Genomic DNA, 19,009 nt, shown 5'->3' on the forward strand with positions numbered 1-19,009 from the left:
TGGATACACAAGTCTCAGGGTGGGGGTGGGGCAGTGATGGATATATTATATACAAGTCTAAGGATTGGGTGAGGCAGTGGTGGATACCCACTATACACAAGTCATAATGGGGTGGGACAGCGGTGGATACACACTATACAAGTCTCAGGATGGGGTGGACAGTGGTGGATACCCACCATACACAAGAGTGTCCCAGAGTGGGGTGGAGCCAGTGGTGGTCACACACTATACACAAGTGTCAGGGGTGAGTGGGGCAGTGAGGTGGATACACACTATACACAAGTGTCAGGGTGAGTGGGCCAGTGGTGAATACCCACTATACACAAGTCTCATGGTGAGGTGGGGCAGTGGTGGATACATCCTATACACAAGGAGTGTCAGGGTGAGTGGGGCAGTGGTGGATACAAACTATGCACAAGTCTCAAGTGGGTGGGCCAGTGGTGGATACATACTATACACAAGTCATGGTGGGGTGGGCCAGTGGTGGATACACACTATACACAAGTCTCATGGTGAGTGGGGCAGTGGTGGTCACATCCTATATACACAGAGTGTCAGGGGTGAGTGGGGCAGTGGTGGATACAAACTATACACAAGAATCTCTCCCGGTATGGTGGGCCAGTGGTGGATACATACTATACAAGTCTCTTGGTGGGGTGGAGCCAGTGGTGGATACACAAGTCTCAGGGTGGGGTGGGAGGCAGTGATGGATACTCATTATATACAAGTCTAAGGATTGGGTGAGGCAGTGGTGGATACCCACTATACACAAGTCATAGATGGGGTGGGACAGCGGTGGATACACACTATACCACACACAAATCTCAGGATAGGGTGGACAGTGGTGGATACCCACCATACACACAAGTGTCCAGAGTGGGGGTGGAGCCCAGTGGTGGATACACACTATACACAAGAAGTGTCAGGGGTGAGTGGGGCAGTGGTGGATACACACACTATACACAAGTGTCGGTGGAGTGGGCCAGTGGTGGATACACACATACACAAGTCTCATGGTGAGTGGGGCAGTGGTGGATGCATCCCTATACACAAGTGTCCAAGGGTAGTGGGGCAGTGGTGGATACAAACTATATATACACAAGTCTCAGGATGGGTGGAGCCAGTGGTGGATACATGCTATACACAAGAGTCTCATGGTGGGGTGGGCCAGTGATGGATACACACTATACACAAAGTTTCAGGGGTGAGTGGGGCAGTGGTGGATGCACACTATACACAAAATCTCTTGAAATTGCAGGGTGGGCCAGTGGTGGATACACTATACACAAGAGTGTTAGATCAGGGTGGATGGGGTGGGCAGAGGTGGATACACAGAAGTCTCAGGATAAGGGTGGACAGTGGTGGATACACAGAGTCTCAGGAAGGGGTGGACAGTGGTGGATACACACTATACACAAGTCTCAGGATAGGGTGGGGCAGTGAGTGGATACACAAATCTAAGTATGGGGTGGACAGTGGTGGATACACACACTATACACAAGTCTCAGGATAAGAGGGTGGGGCAGTGAGGTGGGATACCACACACAAGAGTCTCTCCAGGATGGGGTGGGCAGAAGGTGGATACACAGAGAGTCTTAGGAAGAAGTGGACAGTGTGGTGGATACACACTATGCACACACAAGTCTGAGGGATGGGGTGGGGCAGTGGTGGATACACAAAATCTAAGTATGGGGTGGACAGTGGTGGATACACAGAGTCTCAGGACAGGGGGTGGACAGTGGTGTATGCACAAAGTCTCAGGATGGGGTGGGACAGTGGTGGATACACACTATCACACAAAGTCTTAGGATTGAATTGGACCCAGTGGGTGGATATCTGAAGTCTCAGGATATTGGTGGGGCAGTGGTGGATACCCACTATACTGAAATCTCCAGGATGGGGTGGGGGCAGTGGTGGATACACACTATACACAAGTGTCAAGGATGGCTGGTGGGGCGGTGGTGGATACACACTATAAACAAAGTCTCAGGATGGGGTGGGGCAGGGTGGTGGATGGATACACACTATACACAAGAATCTCAGGATGGGGTGGACAGTGTGGTGGATACCACACAAGTCCTCCAGGATAGGGTGGGCAGTGGTGGATACACAGAGTCTCAGGATGGGATGGGACAGTGGGTGGATACACACACTATGCAGGAGAATCTCAGGATGGGGTGTGGCAGTGGTGGATACACACTATACAGAAGTCTTAGGATGGGGAATTATTGGCAGTGGTGGATACCACACACTATACACAAGTGTTAGCAGATCAGGGGTGGACAGTAGTGGATACACACTGCCTACACAAATCTCAGGATGGGGGTGGGGCAGTGGGTGGATACACACTATGCACACATGTCTCAGGATGGGGTGGGAGCAGTGGGTGGATACACACTATACAGAAGTCTAAGGATGGAGTCAGGACAGTGGTGGATACACACACTATACACAAGTCCCTAAGGATGGGGTGGACAGTGGTGGATACACACTATACACCTACTAAGAATCTAAGGATGGGGTGGGACAGTGGTGGATACACACACATACACAAGTCTAAGGATGGGGTGGACAGTGGTGGATGCACACACTCTACACAAGTCTAAGGATGGAGTGGAGCAGCGATGGATACCCACTCTACACAAGTCGAAGGTTGGAGTGGGGGCAGCGATGGATACCCACTCTGCACAAGTCTCAGGATGGAGTGCAGCAGCGATGGATACCCACTCTACACACAGAGTCTCAGGATGGAGTGTGGAGCAGCGATGGATACCCACTCTACAAGTCTCAGGATGGTGTGGGGCAGCGATGTATTTTTTTTCAATCTTTATTTCAGTACTTATGAAAAGGTCACAGGCCTGTAGTACCTTTTAGAGTTTACATGAGTAGATGAGAATTCATTGATAAATTCTTTCTGCAACAATACTTTTTCTTAATCTCTTAGCGGAAATAGATGTACATTGCCAGATTCTGTAATATTGATGTGGTAGTATCTATTTAATAGTGAAATTAATGTTCTTACACTTGGATGCCTTATACTAGTATGGCGTTAAGTAGTTCGTTCGTGAGAGTCGTATAAACAGAGGACAGATTAGAAGAGATGTAGTTCATCCTCAACTAACAGTACTCATATTACATAACTGACATATTCTTTGTTTTCTCTTGTATACCTGCAATACCTGCCAGTTTCAATAAATAATTCATGGGAAGAGCAACGAGAAACGAGAGAGAGCTATACGGAACTTCTTTACGCCGATTTTTGCTAAATAGTCTTCTCTGTAACACGTATGTCCGATTTCCATTGGTTATAGAATAAAACATTTTGTGGATAGAAATAGTGATTCCGACCAAGACTGGAAAAGATATCTTTCATTCTTTGAGTAAATGATATGATAAAAGGTGGTATGCAACTGAACATTGTGATCCGCACCACACATAGCCATAACCAGTTTTGTACAACAACTCCCTAATATCACCACTCACCCAATTTCTTTTCCCATTTCGTCATACAATTTCATCATATCATAACATGTTTTCTTGAAACCTGCTTAATGGCATGTGCAGTAATCTTACCCAATACTTTATGGCTTTAATGGAAGAGTATATAAACAAGGGGAATCTACCTAATTCTCCGTATACCATCCTATTACATGTGTTCGGTTTTACACCAAGAAACCTTTTGCATGCATATAAATGAACTCTTTCAATACTGTCATATTATTTGTAATCCCAATATTTCAGAGCCATATAGAAGTATTGGACTTATCTTCATATCGAATATTGTTAAAGGACATGTGTTAAAGGACAGCATTTCACTAACGATCTCATATTTTTTACAAACACCGATTAAGATTTTCAAGGAGATTGTGCATGACTTGTTTCACTGTGTTTGGACCAGGAAAAGACTATTACAAAAATATACACCAAGATACTTATAGAAACACTGGTAGTTTTGAGTGAGTTCACCCCTTTATAATACCATTTTCACAATTTAGAGAGCTTCCACCTTTCTTTTAAGACGATAATTTTTGGTTTTGTCTCTGTTTACACACAATTTATATTGGTCAAGAAACTTTGTCTAATTCATCTATTTGTTTCTGTAAACCGCTTAACAGTACTAAGAGAATAATTACAATAATATCATCGGCAAAAGTAGCAGAAATAGTTGTATTGTATCTTGAGGTGTAGTTAGAGTCCAATTCGTACATGTGTCACATATTTGTATTGCTAATTCATTAATGAAAAACGTAAAAAGAAAAGGGCTTAAAATACAGCCTTGTCTAACACCTAGTTCACTAATGAAAGGTTCAAAGATAATTCATGCTGATTCATTACACACACTTTAACATTTTCATTATATACTCTTCAACATTTTTGTACAGTTATTCCACGGTAGTTATTGGTATCTTTAGGGTCACCCTGTTTATAGACTGGAACAAGAATGCCAACTAAGATTCAGGAAAGTTCCCAGTGTCGAGGATAATATTGAAAATAAGCTCAAATATTAAAGAGATCAGGGGCGGTATTCATAAAGAAACTAAGATTTTCCTAAGCTAAGTTTTCTGAGACAGTCTAAGATGCTATTCATAAAGCTACTAAGTCAGAAACTTAGCTAAGTTTCCAAAGACAAACTAAGTTTTTTTCGTAGTGCATACCCGCGTGATCACTAGGGTGAATCCGAGTTATTTTTAGACTTCCGGCGGAACTCTTTTATAAAAAGGTGTGAAAATGGCTTTCGTTGGGATCTCCCTTTTGCTATTTACGGCAGACGACACATTGAGATACCGCGGTAATACATTGTGAAAATATGTCGGAGTCTGAGAGATAAAAGAGAAACCTAATTGGACTAAAGACGAGGTCCTGCTGACAGAACTCGTTGCAAACAGAGTGTTGGAAGGGAAGTTTGGTCCGGGCGTGACGTCGGCGAAGCGGCAAGAGGCGTGGCAGGTAATGTAAACATTGGGTCCGACTGTCAAGGTGTAGTCAAGAATACAGAAATGTCTTAGACTACGTGCCACACATAGTTTTTATTTGTTTTGAATAAGTACGATTTTCTGTTCTCTTTTCTGAATTACATTGGTACGCCTATGAAACAGCCCAAAATGCATCAAACACTGGAAAAATGTAGTAGGTGTAGGTGATGATTAGCCGAGGTCACACGACGAAGGAAAGGAACATGTATGAACGAAAAAGTTTTTTTAAGCGAACATGACCTCATACAAATAAATAGTTTGATGAGGCTACAGCATGTAGTGTCAGGAATATTTGTAAAATTTCCTGTGTTTTGTTTACTAACAATGGAAAATTTAAAAAAATAGGAAATCCTACTTTATAATTTTTTTAGAAATCCTAGTTTATAAATATATGACTAAATATGAAAGCTTTGAGTGATATCTATTAAAGGTATTATCATCATAAGTGTAATCAACTTTATAACAATTGATTTCAAGAAATATGGAAAATTAAAAAATAGGAAATCCTACTTTTTATAAAAAAAATTAGGAAATCCTATTTTATAAAAATATCCTTTCTCCCAAATGCTCTGCCTCTTATTTGTCCACAATCATAATACATATAGTTGATTTCTAACAAGTTATGGTCATGACATAGTAATTCATAAGCAGATAGTAACATATGTATATCATAATAAAGGTTGACAGTTTTCATTCAACTCAACAGGTTATTACAGCAACCATCAACTCCGCTGGTCTGCATCCCAGATCTAAAGAAGAGGTAGAGAAAAAGTGGAAGAACATAAAGAGTCAATCAAAACAGAAGTATTCTGAGTTCAGCAGAATGACTAGAGGAACAGGCAAGTACTTTTCTTCAGTTCATATATCCTGTATATGAGTCACGGGTATTAAATGATATCTATCAGTCTTCTGTCAATTGTCTTAACAAATAAGTTATTACTGATGGATCAATAATCAGTAACAATCGTCCCTGTGTTTTTGTTGTTGTATTTCTTGTATGAAGGGTAATATTTAAAAAATGTGATCCTGAATGGAATAGTGATTGTCCTATTCCCTATTCCAATGAACATATATATATGAAGTTATTTTAAATAAAAGAAATCAAATTAATGATTGTGATTAAATTTTAATGCAGGAGGTGGACCAGCACCAACACCAATCAGCCCAGTGACCGATGCTGTCATTGACATTTTAGGCCAGGACAATGTGGCACTGACAGGTGTGCCTGGGTCAGTCGACTCAACAATGCTGCAGGTACTTGACTTGGTACCAACCGATGACAGGTAAATATGAATGATATGAGGTACCTTTTGGTTAGAATATCATCACCTCACTTGTGCATAAATGTGTTCATACATACATGTATTTTTGGTATGCTTTAACTGCACTGTCTGTTATGATAAATATATGTAATGAACAACTGTTATTGGTTTTTTATATCTAATTGTAATAACACAAAACAACAGGCTTGTTAAAATTGAAAGAACATTTATATGAAAATTACATGCACATTTCTATCATTTTATTTTTAGACAGATTTATGAAGCCATGTGTGACCCCATCCACAGCCAGAGGGAGCCAGAATGGGTCCTGAGGAGCCAGCAGTCCATCCAGATGCTCCAAGATGCCACACAGTGGAAGCTCTGTTAAAACAGAAATTGCAGCTGGAAATGGAATGCCTCACATTGAAAAAAGGAATACCTAAAACATAAAATCATGAAACTGAATTAGCTTAAACTGCCATAAATGTACTTGCTGAAAATCAGAAATATTTACATATTTGGGTATTAGGTGTATCATTCTCTGTCTAATATAAGGATAAAACAGATTCTGTTAGAAAAACTATTGTGGGGCCTTTAGCCAAACGGAAATTAAATTGTCAATAGTACACATGAAGATAAGAGAATATACAATATTACAAATAAATAAAGCTATGTATTAATAGTGTATTAATGAGTATGAGTGATAAAACTTAATTTTGTTTTGGAGAGGATTGTCTGTATTAAATGTAATAACATAATCTACCATTTATAGTTCTAACTCTGACACTATGATAGAAGATCCTAAAATCATCTTACATGGAAAGTTTGTATTGGCGAAGTGCTCTCTATATCTCAGTGCAGCCACTGGTGTAGTGATTCCTGGTAGACCTCTATTCTGCCCATCATGCCTTCCAAATCCATCATGCCCATCTGTGGGTGGTAATGGAATGTTTCTGTCCTTGCATATGTTGTGAAGGACAGCACATGCTATGATCACCTGAAATATGGAATAATTAGTGATAAATGGAAAATAATAAATTTAGATACAAAAGTCAGTATAGACATGGCCATGCCGTATACATTTTGAGATGATGAACTACTGTATTGCCTTTACATATTTTCAATAGCATCAGTAAATAGAAATTCATGACAACCCATATCATATTCGTGATATATAGTATAGTTTCATATTTTCAGTGATTCATACATCTTGCAAAATTGTAATTTATTAATCATATTACCATTTAGCTTTGTTACCTTGTCAATTTATTTGTATTATTTATGTGGCAAATAAACAGTGCTAAAGAAATAACTGTTTGATTATATTTTTCTTACCTTGCAAGCCTTCTCAGGTTTTAACCTGATTTCCCTATGAAGAACAGGAAATCTGCTTGAATTGGCCAATGGCCCTCTCAACACTGCTCCTTGTTCTTTTATGCGATCTGGATTATGAAATAAAATATCATAAACCTCCAGCACAGTAAAACTGTTTGTGTTGCCATTGTAAACTGTCACTTATTCAGTAAATAACTCTGAAAAACCCTAATAATACAGTAACACTTACATAGATTATTTAGGTGGTTTATGATGTTTTAAGAAAATAATTTCTAGTCATATTCAGCATACTCATAAAATGTCTACAACCTGATTACAGAATTCGTATTTTAGGAAAACTGTATTTTGCCTCGGTTATCAGACTAAATGTAATAACGTTTGTGATCTATAATGTGTAATGAATACGATTGCTGTATGTTTATTCGAGGTAAATACAAGGGACACCACTCTATGTTGCTGATCACGGCAACTTTACACGGAAGTTTACATACCTGTTGTAGTTTGTTTGTGGTCCTGCCAATGGTCTAAGGAAAGGGGTTAGTAGCCACTTCTTACAGGGGTAACCGCTGTCACCGAGAAGGTGGCATCCCATGGGGACAACATTTGAGACCGCTGTTGGTCAATATGCGTGAATCGTGTGTCGATCCAGGCCACCGAGCGACAACGTCAATTACCCTGTCTTCCGCTATCGAAAGCGATCTGTGTATTGATGCTGTGGTAGTGATGCCGGTTTACAAATTCATTTTCATTTACTGTTGGGGCTTGAATCTGAACGTGCGTTCCGTCGATCACCCCCACAACTCCGGGAAAGTTTGCAACCTGATAAAAGTTGGTCTGGTGACGCCTGATGTCACAAAGTTGTAGGGGCAAGCGAATGAACTGTTTGACAATCCTGTCAGATGACAAACTTCGTATGCAGTCATTCACAGCTCTGGAAAAGGTTGGCTGGCTGACACCTTGATCGTCCGCATTGCACAATTGAAATTTTCCGGTGGCAAAGTACCTCAATGTGATGAGCGTCTTTTGTGAGGCATCCAGTGCGTGGTTACAGGTGGTTGTGGGCTCAACGTCTGGCGCTATTAGACTGGCGACGAATCTAATGCCATTCCCATCTAGACGGTATCGCCGAATTAATTCTTCATCGCTGTATTCAACGAGACTTTGTCTTCTTTGGTGAAATGAACGACGCCTCAGCGCTACGGCAGCCATATTGTTTACTGACTTAAGTCAAACACCTTCCAGTTAAGCTCCTACCCTGCCCAGACTTAAGATTTAAGTCGGAAATCGCCAAAACTTAAGCTTAAGTTGCTTTATGAATATGACTTGAGTAAAATCTGAAAACTTAAGTCAGAAAAAGTGAAAAACTTTGTTTTTCAAAAACTTAAGTCATATTTCAGACTTAAGTTCTTTTATGAATACCGCCCTAGATGTATTTTGAAAAATTCCTGGAGGATGTTGTCTAATCCTGGTGACTTATTACACTTTAGATGTTGTATACTGTTAAGTATTTCATCTCTACTTATTGGGGCATCCAATATGTCGGAGGCTACACCTGAAATATGAGTAGACTCAGTATCGTTCACATAGTCTTGTCTATTTGGATCTGGGTTGTTATCAGAGGTAGAGAATAATGACTGAAAGTAATTGAACCATTCGTCGATTTCAATGTTATTATTTTCGCTTTGTTAGGATTTAGTGTTTTAAGTTCATAACAGAATTTTTTGGCATCATTTATATTATTTTCTAGGTTTTTCTTTTTCTGTTCCATAAATGCCTTTCTCTTTTCCTTGCAGGTTGTATTATATCTGTTTCTAGCTTTGTGATATCTCTCTAGGGATTGCAAGGTTTTATCTTTTCGGAAGGAGTTAAGAAATTTACACCGTTCTTTTTTCTTCATCATACCAGATATTCGTATTATGTTTTTTTTTTCTGAAAGGGGCGTATCCGTCTTTTCATATCAAGAGCAGCTTGACACAATGCTTCTACTACATAATCTACACATTGACTTATATCAGTGAATGCTACATCAACAGATTTATCAAATAACTCTTGTATATCATCCGATAGTAGATTATTTCTGAATTGCGACAACATGTTGCTAATCCAAACAAATTTGTATGCTTCATGATCAGATTTATATTTACCACTCATAGTCTTTGGCTGTACTGGTGGGTGATGCTCACGTAAATCTAAGGTTAAAGGAGGTGAGAGGACTCTGCTCTAGTAGGTATAGCAAAATCTAGCACTTTGTCAAATAGATGTGCAGAAGCTAAGACATAGTCTATGACGCTTGTGCCATTTGTACCTATAAATGTAAAGTCCCCTAATTTAAAAATCTTTACCACATCTGCCATTCACAATATGTATATTTAAAATGCTACATAAATCTAAGAGGCATCTACCAAAATGGTTGACGACTTTGTCACAGGAGAACCGTTCCAGGTTAAAATGATCCAATATGAAATCCCACATGGAATGATCTTTACTTTCCGTATGATATATTATGTCATCATCAACAAAGTCGGGAAGCGTAGCTGTCCGAGCATTAAAATCACCCCCACAAAGCAAGTATATATCTGGTAGATCAGACATTTTATCCAACAGTTTCTCCTGGAAAAGTGAAATACCATTTTAACAATGTCCACTAAATTTCTCATACCAAGATGATCCTTCTGGTTGTATATACACACATCTATATAAAAGATCTCTATCGATGTCAAACAGTGACTTTTCAAACAATATATAAACTGCATTTTCTGAGATCTCAGTACATTAGATATATTTAGTTAGTGTTTTTCCTACCATTACAGTTATTCCACCAGAGAGTCTCCCAGTTGAGGCTATCTTATCTCCATCTTTATTCAAACAGGCAAAATCTGTAAATACGTCATTTGCACAATGATCATTACTCAAAGTCTCTGTTAAACCAATGATATCAAACGATTTGATAAAGTTAACAAAGTCGATGTCATGAAGTTTCTGCGTAATACCCGAGATGTTCCAGAATATGAATTTCATGTTTTTACTACAGTCTTTCGTGTTGTTTACAATGTCATTGGGGCGGTGGGGTAGCCTAGTGGTTAAAGCGTTGGCTCGTCACGCCGAAGACCCGGGTTCGATTCCCCACATGGGCACAATGTCTTTAGCCCATTTCTGGTGTCCCCGCCGTGATATTGCTGGAATATTGCTAAAAGCGGCGTAAAACTAAACTCAGTCAGTCAGTCAGTACAATGTCATTCTCGTCCTCTTGAAGTGTCCTACAATCACACACCCCGGATCGCACACTAGATTGCGTTCTAGATTGCACATTTGGTCGGCCCGTGCCACACCCCCTAACGCGACTGACCCCGAGTCCCAGGTGGATACCCACTCTACACAAGTCTCAGGATGGGTGGGGCAGTGGTGGATACCCACTCTACACAAGTCTCAGGATGGAGTGGAGCAGCGATGGATACCCACTCTACACAAGTCTCAGGATGGTGTGGGGCAGCGATGGATACCCACTCTACACAAGTCCAAGGTTTGAGTAGGGCAGCGATGGATACCCACTCTACACAAGTCTAAGGATGGAGTGGAGCAGCGATGGATACCCACTCTACACAAGTCTCAGGATGGTGTGGGGCAGCGATGGATACCCACTATACACAATTCTAAGGATTGGGTGGGGCAGCGATGGATACCCACTCTACACAAGTCTCAGGATGGGGTGTGACTGCGCAGGATACACAAGTCTCAGGATGGGGTGGGGCAGCGATGGATACCCACTATACACAAGTCTCAGGATGGGTCGGGACAGTGGTGGATATACACTATACACAAGTCTCAGGAAGAGGTGGGCAGTGATGGATACACACTATACACAAGTCTCAGGATGGGGTGGGACAGTGGTGGATACACACTATACACAAGTCTCAGGATCGGTTGGGACAGTGGTGGATACACACTATACACAAGTCTCAGGATGGGGTGGGACAGTGGTGGATACACAAGTCTCAGAGTGAGTGGAGCAGCGATGGATACCCACTCTACACAAGTCTAAGGTTTGAGTGGGGCAGCGATGGATACCCACTCTACACAAGTCTATGGTTTGAGTGGAGCAGAGATGGATACCCACTCTACACAAGTCTCAGGATGGAGTGGAGCAGCGATGGATACCCACTCTACACAAGTCTCAGGATGGGTTGGGGCAGCGATGGATACCCACTCTACTCAAGTCTCAGGATGGTGTGGGGCAGCGATGGATACCCACTCACTCTACACAAGTCCAAGGTTTGAGTAGGGCAGCGATGGATACCCACTCTACACAAGTCTAAGGATGGAGTGGAGCAGCGATGGATACCCACTCTACACAAGGCTCGGGATGGTGTGGGGCAGCGATGGATACCCACTATACACAATTCTAAGGATTGGATGGGGCAGCGATGGATACCCACTCTACACAAGTCTCAGGATGGGGTGTGACAGCGCAGGATACACACAAGTCTCAGGGTTGGGTGGAGCAGCGATGGATACCCACTCTACACAAGTCTCAGGATGGGGTGGGGGCAGCGATGGATACCCACTATACACAAGTCTCAGGATGGGGTGGGGCAGTAGTGGATACACAAGTCTCAGGGTTGGGTGGGGCAGCGGTGGATATACACTCTACATAAGTCTAAGGTTGAGTGGGGCAGCGGTGGATACCCACTATACACAAGTCTAAGGATGGGGTGGGCATTGGTGGATACCCACTATACACAAATCTCAGGATGGGGTGGGACAGGGGTAGATACACACTATACACAAGTCTAAGGGGAATGGAGCAGTGGTAGATACACAAGTCTCATGGTGGGGTGGGGCAGTAGTGAATACCCACTATTGCTACGGTTAACAAAATTTGCCGTGACAAAAGGTTTAAGAGTACCCATTGAACAAGCAAAATGGAACACAGACAAGTCTAAAATATGTAATAATATATTGAACAAACAATGAGCAAGCTACAATGAATGACAATACAGCTATCATTCTAGTACAAAATATTGGGTCACAAATATAAGATATCAACTCACCAGAGTCTTGACATTTTACAGTGTGAGCAGATATACTGATTGAAGGTTGTTTACAATGACAGAAGATGAGTAGACAAGAACGATCGGTCTTCACGATGTTGACGTTTGCAGACGGATGTACATAAATCGAGTGATATGAAAAGTCCTGATGCACAAAGCAACAGCCAGCCTCAATATAGCTCTTACACAGTTCATGAGAATTCTAGCAAAGCTAGGCTTCCATAATTATTCTCTCGGAACGATATGGAATCATGTGGAAACACGGCATGATGAAAGCCGTAAATAAAAGATTGCCAAGGGAGGCAACTCTGGAAAGCACCTAAAAGGCGTACCGCTAAAATACTGTTGTCATTGAACATATATGATGCGAGATGCGAGCCAAAACTCCGGACTCAAAACTTTCAACATTATGACCCATACAAATAGTTAGGTGTTCTATCAGGTTTAGATCTAACGATAGGGAAGGCCAGGGCAAGACACTGGCGTTAGAACTGGCAAGGTAGCGAATCGTGACGCGTGCTGTATGTGAAGTGAAGCGTTGTCATGCTTGAACAACTCCATCTGTCGGTCATAATTGGAAACATGTGACATACAAAGGACTTCGTTGATGTACCGATTTGTGGCCAAAATTGCCCCGAACCACCACTGAATCAGATCTTTGTGTGCTGGATATTTCTGCCCAAACCATGGCACTGCTTCCACCGAATCTGTCGACCTGTCGAATGCAATTTGGGGACAAAACGTTCATTTCTCTGACGGTAACCACGCTGTCTTCCATCTCGCCAGTGAACTGATCATCACTGAACCCGACTTAGGTACCAGTTTCTTAGGTACCAGTTCCAGAATCTCCGACACCACCGCAAACAATTACGCATAATAGACAGTTTGGTCGAAACCTCTTCTCAAACCAGAGATGTAATGTGCCGTCTCCACGGCTGCTGAAAGAGATGAGCAGCCAGGCTGTAGCGGTCCTGGGATTGGGGGGTAACTCTTTGATGGCCGCTTCTCGAGCGATCTTGGGTGGAATTGGTATGCGGGGAACGATCCCAAAGGCGAGATGTGGTGCTCTGATGAACGTTGAAATGTCGTTACGGCAACTGCAGACTGCGTCTCCCCAGCTTCAAAGGCGGTCTATGGCGATGTTTTGATTGGCGGCTCTCAGTTGTGGCATGATGATTTCCTTTCCAGGCAAAACAAATGACAGAATTAAACTCTTTTGCCTTTTTATAGTGATCGATACCGCATGCTCTCCGCTTACTTGCATGCGTGCATTTTGCTTTGCATGTTTTCTTGGTGAGGTTTTGACCGCCTCCGTGATGTAGTGGTTAGAGCCGCCCGCCCGGAGAGCGGAAGGTCACAGGTTCAATCCCCGACCGCGTCATAAAAAGACGTTAAGATATGGTACTTGTTGGTCCCTGCCTGGCCCTCGACATTAATGGGTACAACAAAAGGACTCGTCGGCTCGAGTCGTATAATGTGTCTGCGTGGGGGTATTCATGCTTCACTGCGGCATGGTATGTCAGTGGGCTAGCACTACTAAACCAGCTTTAACTCTGGACTAGTACAAAGAAGCAGCCGCATTATACACATACACACGTCAGCACATACACATACACACGTCAACCATAGTCAGCCTATGATGGTCTGTGGTCTGATCATGACACCACCCCTTCAAAAGACAAAGGACACAGTTTGGCGCAAGTCTTTCTCCTTTACGTCGATAAATCTGTGGACATCCATCTGTAAAGGATAAGTTAAACCTGGATTCATCTGAACAAATGACATCTGGCCATGTCCTGTTGCCAAGATTGGCCCCATCGCCACCGTCGTCATATGAGCGAAATATTCTCAAGCACGACGTAAAACCCAATTTCACCTCACCTCACCTAGGTGAGCTTTAGGCGAATATTTCTTTAAACGCTTCTATACCAAGGAAAAAAGTTAGAATTGCTGAACTGCTATTACACGAAGATGACGATTTGGAAAGAAATAGTATATTTGTATTGTTTTGCCGCAGCTACGGGAGTCCAATATTCATTCTCAAAATCACCAATGCGTTTCTTTTCTTTGTTTTGAAGAGTATAAATCAGACCCGGTACAACAGACCAGTACAGCACATTGGTGCGTTAGATAAATACATCAGACGTCAGCCTGGTACATCCCTCAAGTACCCCAGATTAAACCAGAATATATCGGATACAAGAAAAATATGCTCAAATGTCTCGTAACTGGCTTTCCCGGCCGCGTCATACCAAATGACGTTAAAATATGGTAACTTGTTGGTCCCTGCTTGGCACTCGGCATTAATGAGTACAACAAGGACTGGTCGGCATGGCGTCAGTATAATGTGTCTGGGTGGGGTATTCATGCTTCACTGCGGCATGGCATCTCAGTAAGCTAGCACTTTGAAACCAGCTTAAGTCTGGGCTAGTTAAAGCAGCCACACATACACACATGCACGTCGTCATATGAGCGAAATATTCTTCAGTGCGGCCTTAAACCTCCTCATTTCACCTCACCCATCTGTAACTGGCTCCAGCAGAATTGTAACGCGATTTGTATTTTGTTTGTTGTCCCAAAGCCGCACTGAGGTATATCTTCACGGGTGGATTTATATCAGAATGTGACCAAATTCACGTTTTCCGTAACTCATCACGTAACTTTCTTTGATGCTTTGTTTTCCCTCTTTGGTTATTGGTCACAGGGCAAAAGTAAAATAAGTTCACTGCTTTGTGTTGGAGAGCGGGTTTTGGCGTGACGAGCGAACACACACGTCTCACTCGGCTGCAATTACAATTCAGACAAATTGCGATTGTTCGTTATTTAACGCCGCACTCAGCAATATTCCACATGTGGCGGCGGTCTGTAAATATTCGAGTCTGACCACACGAACCAGTGATCAACATCATGAGCATCGATATAAGCAATTGGGATACGATGACATTTGTCAACAAAGTCAGAGAGCCTGATCCCATCAGGCGCTTTTACTACAAGCATGGGCTGCTGAAGACCAATTCTTACTCGGATCTTCACGGGTGGGACACACTGTGATATCCGAATGTATCCGTTGAGCGTACTGGATGATATCTCACAACAAAGTTTGAACACAAATCAGTTTTAAAGAATATGTTTAATAAAACGGTTTTGAGAGAAAATAAGTTTATCACAGATGATACATGGCAATACATTCTGAGAGACATAAAAAGGACGGTATGGCGATATTAAGAAATGTAATTATAGTATATGCCGGGATTTAAAAGCATTCTGAAAAATAATCGTAAGACTTATAGTGACAGGTTTGCTTTTTGAATACCTGGATCATGTGAGACACACACTCGCCTATCTAATGGTTAAAGGTTTTAAAACTGAAATTTAAAGAAGAGATAAAATACGTGTGCAGTTTACAAGCGTGAGTTACATAAATTACAATCATACACGAGAAACATCTAGTATAAACTAACTATTCATGAACACTTTGAAATTGTAAATATGTGCTTCCTATTTTGTAAACATGAAATATATATGCATAAAGCTCGTTTTTTCCGATTGTCTGTGTAGTATCAATGTTTGACATTTACTGTTATATAAATGGTATGACTGTGGTTTAATAACCCACATATAAAACATTAATTGGTTAAATTTAATGTTAAATCGATAGTGCTACCATGGTGGTTATTCCAGCACCACCACCCAGCCTTGTAGTGTGAGTGAGTATAGTCTTGCCGCCACTTTTAGCAACATTCCAGCAATATCAGCCAGGAACACCAGAAATGAGCTTCACACATTGTACACATGTGGGGAATCGAAACGCGTTTTCGGCGTGACGAGCAAACGCTTTAACCACTGGGCTACTTTCAGCACTGGTACCGAACGCTGGTCACAAAGCAAATACTTTATCCACGAGCCTTAAAGTGAGATAACAGGAATGTATTCACATTTTGTACTTAAGGGTTGAATCGAACGTGAGTTAAAGACTTCCAAACGCATTACAGGTCTAAAAAGTGAGATCGTGGGAATGGTTTCTACATTTTACCATCATTGCAGGTCTTAGAGGCGTACAGCAAAAGCTTGAACCACAGGTCTGAATTGATAAATAGATTCAGCAGCATTAAGTTCCAATATATATGCTCATCATGAGTTATAACACTCACGACACGTCATTAACGGTTATATAACAACAACATATAAATTCGCACAATATTAATACTAATCTAACATACCTTTAGGTATAACAGTCTTATTTTAAACAGAAGACAAAATGCAAGGCATCTTTTCCGGTAAGGCTCAATGTACGTCAATAAAACGCATGGACCACGCACGGGTTTTCATGACATTAACATTGACGTACGGCGCTGGAAACAAATACACATGATAGTGATGAATTTTCCGGATAATGAAATTCTTTGATTTAATGATGTTTTAAAAAAAAAATGTTATGGATTATTTGTTCAATTATACAGTACAAATCACGTGCATTAATATGGGTCTGTATTCACAAACTGCAATGAAGTTAGTTTCATAAACATACACACACGGTAAAACACACAACATAACAAATAACAAAATAAAACAGGGTTATGTTATACGCTACAATAGTAATTCGTTATGTGTGCACAGGTGCGTGGCGAACACAATATATATTTCTCTGGTGACGATTTTCAAATTGTTAATCAAACTTAAAAACCATTTAAAATACATCGGGAACTTGACATTTCACATAACAAAATATGTATTAAAATTTAACAGCTTTGTAAATATATATATTAATTTTTTGTATTAAAATTCACATTTATGTAAAATGGATAACAAGTTCATAACGGTTCTATCTATGTGAAGACATTAATAAATACTATATTTGTTTATTTCTTCTTAGCACTTTTCTTTGAAACATCCAGGATGTCTCGTTGTACAAAGCGATCTTAGCGCTAAGGTAATTGTGGACTCCAATACCTGAATATATTCCTACGGCAGCCTTAAACACTAAGGTTGTTTTGTATGATCGGCACCCGGAACAGAAGCCAAGTGCTGTTTAATTCAGGTGGGATTGGTACCACGGTTAGAAGTGGTCTGATAGAGACGGAAGGGCATCTTCTGGGGCAGTGACCGGTGCACTGACACTGGACGTGGTGGTCTGTCGTTGTACATGTCCATGCGGCTGTCCACGCTGAGGGCGAATGCTATTTCTGCATCCGTCGCCGCGGGGCGTTGGGGACAGGTACTTGGTTTCTAATGCTGTTGAATGTCTTCTCACGGAACAGGTAGTCTTCGATGCTGTAAATTGCCCTTTGCCAAGTGCCCGAACGTCTGCGCTCGAATCTGATAAAATAAGCGAGTGAGTTTAGTTTTACGTCAGCTTCTACCAACATTCTATCACGGCGGGGACACCAATATGGGTTTCACACATCTTTTAACCATGTGGGGAATCGAACCCGGTCTTTCGCTGACGAAAGGACGCTTTAACCACTATGTTACCCCACCGCCCCTGATAAAAAATATATATATGATATGAAAGCAAATACTTTAAAATGGATGTTCATTTGTTTTATTTCCAAGTTAGATAATCCTATAAGGGGGAGAACTTTTAATGGTAAAATACTCTTCAAGAATATTTCAACTAGTTATGACTATCTCCAAATGTGACATTGTTCTTTACATTGATCTCACGAAAACATATATGTGTAAACTATTAATATAACTAGCATGCTTGTACTCAACAATAGAACTAAGCCTGAGTGCTTCCACAGTTTGATGTACCTTCAGTAATGTTGATGATGCCTGGAAAAGAGTGGTACTAAGTTGATTTATGTCATTAGGCTTTGAATACCCACAAAGTGGGAGGAGAGTATTGAAAGGTTTTAAAGTTCTGCGCCGGAATGGACCACAAGCACCTATTTCCAGTCTGATCAATGTTGTTGCCATGGAAACGCAAAAAAAATCTTTTATTCAGAAATCCAAAACTACCAAAAGACACCAGTTCACCCACAGACCTATCTATATATACAAGTTTTGTGAAGAAATATTGAACGGTTTTATGTTCCGGCGCCGGATAAAGACGAATTTGCGAGACGCACTTACGGACGGAGTCAAAATAATACCATATATGGAATATGGTAATGGAAATATATTTTATATGTTAAAATGTGTTATTTATAAACAAAACAACGTTAGCAAGCTGTATTACTGATTGAATATGTCAAAACCATCGGATTAGCATTAACAGGTACGTATTACCCGTGAAGGTCGGGTTAGAATATTGATCTTCAGTAAACCATGCTTGTCGTAAGATCACGACTAACGGGATCGGGTAGTCAGACTCACTGGCTTAGTTGACAACATGTCATCGGTTCCTAAATTGCGCAGATCGATGTTCATGTTGTTGATCACTGGATTG

At 41.2% G+C, this 19,009-nt stretch overlaps 1 long non-coding RNA gene across 2 annotated transcripts; it reads right to left on the reverse strand.

Moving 5' to 3' along the window:
• Positions 1–6,534: 6,534 nt before the first annotated feature.
• Positions 6,535–7,626, reverse strand: LOC124259760. Of its 2 annotated transcripts, none has more exons than XR_006893909.1 (3): positions 7,571–7,626; positions 7,052–7,232; positions 6,535–6,616 (listed from the first exon to the last, which is right to left on the reverse strand). It is a non-coding gene; the product is annotated as an uncharacterized LOC124259760 (long non-coding RNA). The 2 variants fall into 2 exon arrangements; XR_006893910.1 differs by having other exon boundaries at positions 6,535–6,637.
• Positions 7,627–19,009: the final 11,383 nt, after the last annotated feature.

This window comes from Haliotis rubra, unplaced genomic scaffold (genome assembly GCF_003918875.1).
Source record: "Haliotis rubra isolate DU_JTF1 unplaced genomic scaffold, ASM391887v1 Scf1182, whole genome shotgun sequence".
Classification (NCBI taxonomy): domain Eukaryota; kingdom Metazoa; phylum Mollusca; class Gastropoda; order Lepetellida; family Haliotidae; genus Haliotis; species Haliotis rubra.